We start from the raw sequence: 5,850 nt of genomic DNA on the forward strand, positions 1-5,850 counted from the left end.
GATGCCCTTACTACAGAGACATTCATTAATGAAAGGGTATGAACTTCAATACAATGATTTATCCTCTTAAACTATTGAACTTTCTCTGTTCTGTTTCAAGAGCCACTTTATGCATTGACATAACTCCCTTTGGACCTCAATCCATCGGGGCAGTATGGTCACCAGCTGAATCCACCCAATCCACATGTAGGCGGGGTTCACTCTTGGGGTGTTGCGTGTGTGTTCCCTTTGGGTTGGCTGGGTAACCCCATGCATGCAACTCGAAACCAGACACCCCACGGTCAGGGGCCACGGCCTTGGCCTCGTGCAAACACTCCCACACGTGTAGTACTGCGCACACAGGGCCTCATGGCTTCAACCGCCTCTGCGGCCTTCAGCGCTTCCTCCTCCCCAAGGAGAAAGGCCACCATGAACGGCACCCTGTGTCAGGCATAGCCCCAAATATCGTCAGTCTTATAGCACTTCACTATTCTCCGGAATCCCATCCTTGTCAGTCCTAGCACGGTGGGTTTCCCCCTCCAGGGGAAACTAGGGAATCTTTGTATCTCTACATAGTCCTAGGCCTGGTCCTGTCCTTCCCATGGACCAGCCTATGTTCAAGAAACAGTCTCCCTCCAGAGACTCTGCAAACAGTCTTAGACTTCTGCTCTCCTGTACTCTCTCTCTACTTCCCTTCTCGGGCACCCATATAAATCAACTCTCCTGGGACACAGACTCTTCCCAGGCCAGAGCTGCATCTATCTCCAGGGCCCCATGGGGGCATCTAGTGGCCGTTGGCTATACTGCACCTACCTACACGCAGACAGCGTAACTCTCCAAAAAGACATACTGTAGAAGCCTAATCAGCATTACTTCTCACAGCAGAGGGTGCTTGCTGGTCATTTGAAGGGTATAAAGGCAATCATCTTTTAAGCCTAGTGTCTGCAATGAAGGATAGCAATAAACTGAGAGGACTTGTAGAACAGAAGAGAAGTTCTATCTAAGACTATACCAAGTGACACTAAACAGGAGGGGAGGACAGTAGGCAATACCAATTGTAAACATAAAAACAAGTTGTAGTAGCTCCAATCTACCACTAGATGTCAGACATAATAATATGTAAAACAACCCGTAGCAATGTACTGGCTATAGCAGAACATAACAGTGGCTGTGACAGCTCATTATTTATTACTATTTCATCATGGAATCTCTGTATCGGGCTGAAACTAAACTCCTCAGTAACTATAGGATATCATAGAGCCAGCAGGGACATAGTCCAGGTTGGTAAGTTTGTGTTGGATATATGAACATCACCTCCCAATCCAATTCCCCATCTGTAATAGTGAGATCAGCTTATATGGGTGCTATGCTGGAGGTCTAGGAGTGACCTCCCCAATATGTGGCAAATGGGATGCGAAACAGCTGCAGCTTGATTTACACTTGGCTCATCCCAAACCTCATCTCCAGATCCACCTCCTCCTCACATATTCAGACTGGTCCGCCTAGTTTGCCATTTCCACCATTGTGCCCATCCCACATGTGGTCACCCATTGACCAAACGTCAATAGGGCACACCAAGCAAGCCTTCCCCCACACACTTAACCCTTCCGACCCTTCTTGCCACCTTACCACAGCCCCTTACACAAATCCCTCCCAATACCCAGCCAAAAGCCACACACACACACCACACACACTCCTCCCAATAGGAATATCTAACAAGCAGTCTGTGGTAAAGATTGCCTCACTCCCCTCAGCTCTGTATATTGGGATGATCCAGGACTTTGTAGCCATTGCACTTGTTGTTCCCATCCTGCCTCCGCACAACACCTTTCCATTCACAGTATTAGGACCAAATCCACTCAGAGCACCGATGCCAAACTCCACCCCTCTTATACAGACCATAAATCAAAGCCACGCCTCTCCCTCCCTGCCCACTGCACTAAACTTTATCTCCACCCCTTCTGCCTGATCACGTGTACAGGCCAATGTCTTGGTATTATTACCGCCGCTAACGGTGACAGCTTCCCGCTCGGGCTGGTTGCTAGGGAGCCAGCAGCTGATGTCCTGATGAAAAATAAGTCAGTGGATGACATCATTGATGGATTTACATTGTTGGCCTTAAAGTGTGGGATGACTTTATTTACTATTCACATTTTTTTGCCAATGATTATGGGTACTGTGTGTCCCTTACTCATTCACATAGGTGGTGGTGGTGGTGGGGGGGGTGCTTTAAAGGGTGCTTGCAGGTCCATATTTGCCCCCTGGTAAGGCACCCCCTATGTTGAGGACATGTGGCCTGATGTGGCACAGAGGCCTCCCCCCCTTTCCTGGCTTGCCAGGCTGCATGCTCGAGTAAGGGCCTGATGTTATTTGGGGGGGTACCCCACGTCATTGATTTTGGGGGTTCCCCCTAAACATCTGTAGCAGACCTTATCTAGGATAAGGGTCTGCTATAGATGAAGGGAATCCCCAGCCACTTCGTTTACACACAGAAGGAAGAAGCCGAGAACCATAATTTGCTGGTAGTTCAGGCAGCATTTGTTCTATGTTCCCCATGGTCCTTGTGTTGTAGAGTAATCACCGCTCCAAGCTTGCTCCCGGGATGGACTACAATCTCAGGTTTAGTTTATTCATTTCTATTGTAGTCCAGCAGAGTTGTTCAGAGTTAAGGGACTTTAATGCATTTTTAGGATTTATCTCCCGAGTTTACTGTCACTATCTTTTTTTCCTAGCCCCAACCAATATGGACAATGCACTGGGAGCAAAGAAAATTGGAAAGGGTATATGGGGCATTGTATGACTTGAGTAATGAAGCGACAATCGGGGTCATCCTATACTGTATCTTAGAAGGATGGTTTAACTCTTGGGACTAAGTTTTTGGCTGTGGCAAACCATGGACAAATTTGAGGTCATGATGGAACTTTCCCCATTTGTCAGAAATTTGACCTTAAAGGCATTTGGATGATTTCCTCAGAGACCATAACATACGGGGGTTCAGGTACACAGAACAATATCACACATGGACTCGTACACATGCAGAATCACATTCATACACACAATGGGTTGAACTTGATGGACCTGTGGCAAATACTAAGTAAGGCAACCTACCATAAGTGGGGTTGGGGGGGGGGAGGGGCGTGCAGACAGTCCACTCAACGAGAAGATCCAAGACTGAACTCAATTCACAAGATGTCAATATGGTTTCATCATGGAAAAAAGACTGATGTACTATGCTCCATCAGGGCCAGATCCCCCCCACAAGCCTCGGGCAGCACAAATGTATAGATTACCATCTATCCAAACAATTTATGTTGCTTATATGCAGACTAAAATAATTGAATCTGCTCATTTGGTCATATAGTGTTAGTATTAAAAGCTAATTAGAGATTTGTATCCCCAAAAATAAAATAAATTAAGATATATAACACACACTTCTAGACTATTAGCCAATCCTGTGCATAGAGAAGTATTCCATATTGGTTCATGCTTGGTAAGAATTTTGCGCTCCAAACATTTGCTTGCTGGGAGATGTCACATGTTAAATCTGTCAAGCAAAACAAAAACGCACTCATCAACTTATCAACAGCGCGGTGCACACGGAAGGGCTTCATACAGTACAACAGCAAATAGTTTCCCAGCACACTCACCGGCCGGCATGCAAAAGAAAAACTTGTCTCACCGCTAAGGTTAAAAACAGAGGTTTAGATACACGTCTTCTGCAGAGTATGTGAAAGCCGCACAGCCGCGCCAAGGCTTCTCTGTGTAGTGCGGTCCTAACTCTAACCTATGAGAGTCTCCATCTTGAAGCCCATATAGGCCACGAAGTGCCTATATGACTGGCCACGTACACTGTAAGTAATTTGAGGCTCTGTAATGCTGGAAACCGCTGATTCTCAGTATTGAGGCATTCATTAATGAAAGAATGAAGCCGTTACATACAAATACGGGAGCGCTAAATAGCGATCCGGTCGTTGACAGCTGAAGATAGCAGAGAGGTAGCGGAGTGAGTCACCTCTCTACTATTGGTTTCCACAGCTTGAGACTGGCCCGATGTTTATGATACATTTCAGGCACAGTGTTACAATGTATCTCTGTGCCTGAAATGTATCACTTCTGATCGTCTAGGCAGGATCAGAAACAGTTAGTGAGATCCAATTCTGACACGCTGTCAGGATCAGTCTCTAAGGTTATTATTAGCTGTTCCTAAGTTTTGAGCAGCCTAATAACCAAAAATTAAAAAAGTTAATTAAACTGAAAAAAAGAAAAGTTTCCATTTTACAAAGTGTAAAAAAAAAAAATGAAGTAAAAAAATTAAGAAAATAAAACTTATATATAAATATGTTTTATACTATAATTATTATTTTAAAAAATCTAAAATAATAATAATCAAAACTTGATACAAAAAGTGTTTTACTTACGATTTTTTCCTCATTTTTTTAACATTTTATTCTTACTGAGGGGTTAGGTACACATATGTGATATAATTATATCGCCCTATCTGTCCTCTAAAAACAATATATAATATGTGTGGGTGCATTTAGTAAGAAAGTATATCACCGATGTGGAAGAATCACACAGCAACAATGTAAAAAGTGCGTCAGTCATTTACCAGCAGAAACTGGAAACTAGCTTAGTCATGAAGGGGTTAAAAGGAACAGGGACGCTCAAGGGAACCCGCACATGACAACGGCAGCCGAGACCCCCCCCAGTGTGTCACTGCACCAAATGGCAAACGCACTCATCAACTAATAACCAGCTTTAAAGTGCACATGGAAGGGCTTTAAATGATACAACAGTATTACGTGTTACATTTGCATACATTTTATCACCTCCTACAGAGTTGCAATAGCTGCATTTCATATGATCTGGTCCTGTTCCAATATACGGAATAACCCGCGGTTCTCATGTTAAGACAGAGAGAGACACACACAGGAGTGGCAGTACTGGTTGAGGGAGGGAGCGGTGCCGCCCACCCCAGTAATATTAATTGCTCCCCCCTATCGAATCTGCCACTGGCCCTACCGGCGGCACCCTGGGCACATGCCCCCCCTAGCTTCAGCACTGCCCCCCAACCACCCTCGTGCCTCCCCTTCCCCCACACTGAGCCACCATTACCTGGCTTCTCCCCACTTTTTCTATGTCCCGCAGCCTGCTGTCTGGGTAATAACGAGATGCCCCGCTTCCCGAGAGCCCGCACTGTACCGAGAGCCGCGCATTCCTTGTGACAGCCGCTGCTTGAGTCAGTGAGAGGCAGCCCCGGAGCCTCCGTGCCGCTTCAATGATAGGCAAATCTCCTTAATTTTGTAGCCTTACCGATCTTTACAAAATACTGATTTTGATCAAATGGAAGATCTAACGGAACTAGTCTCAAGTTTTAGATGTACATGCGATAGCTCAACGAACATTATGGAATAGGGGGGCTGCCGTTCTACAGTCGCACGCTGGTCTTCTTCCCGTCATGTTAATCTAAGTGGCTTTGATTCTCAAGACACTTTATGCCACATCTGTCCCAAGAAGTCCTCCAGCTGAAGACAGGCACGTGTCAAACCCAGATATCATAAATCAGTCAACCCCACTTCCAGGTCACCATATGGGGCAACCCAAATCACTTACCAATGGCTACCACATACAGTATCAGACCTTGCCTCAGTCATTAGTAGTTCCCCTTAGACTTCCTCGGGAGTTCTCAGCACAGGCCAAGGTACGCCTGCACAACACAAGAGCAGCAATGGGAACAGCACAACACTGAAACAAGGTCTTTGGGTGCTTCCATAACCAATTAGAACATGCCTATAACCAGGGGCGGACTGGGCCGGGGGGCAGGGTGGCAATTGCCCCCCGGGCCTCTCTGCTGCCTTTAAAAACGGCAGC

Source organism: Nanorana parkeri, unplaced genomic scaffold (genome assembly GCF_000935625.1).
Source record: "Nanorana parkeri isolate BGI_ZX_2015 unplaced genomic scaffold, ASM93562v1 scaffold3093, whole genome shotgun sequence".
NCBI lineage: Eukaryota > Metazoa > Chordata > Amphibia > Anura > Dicroglossidae > Nanorana > Nanorana parkeri.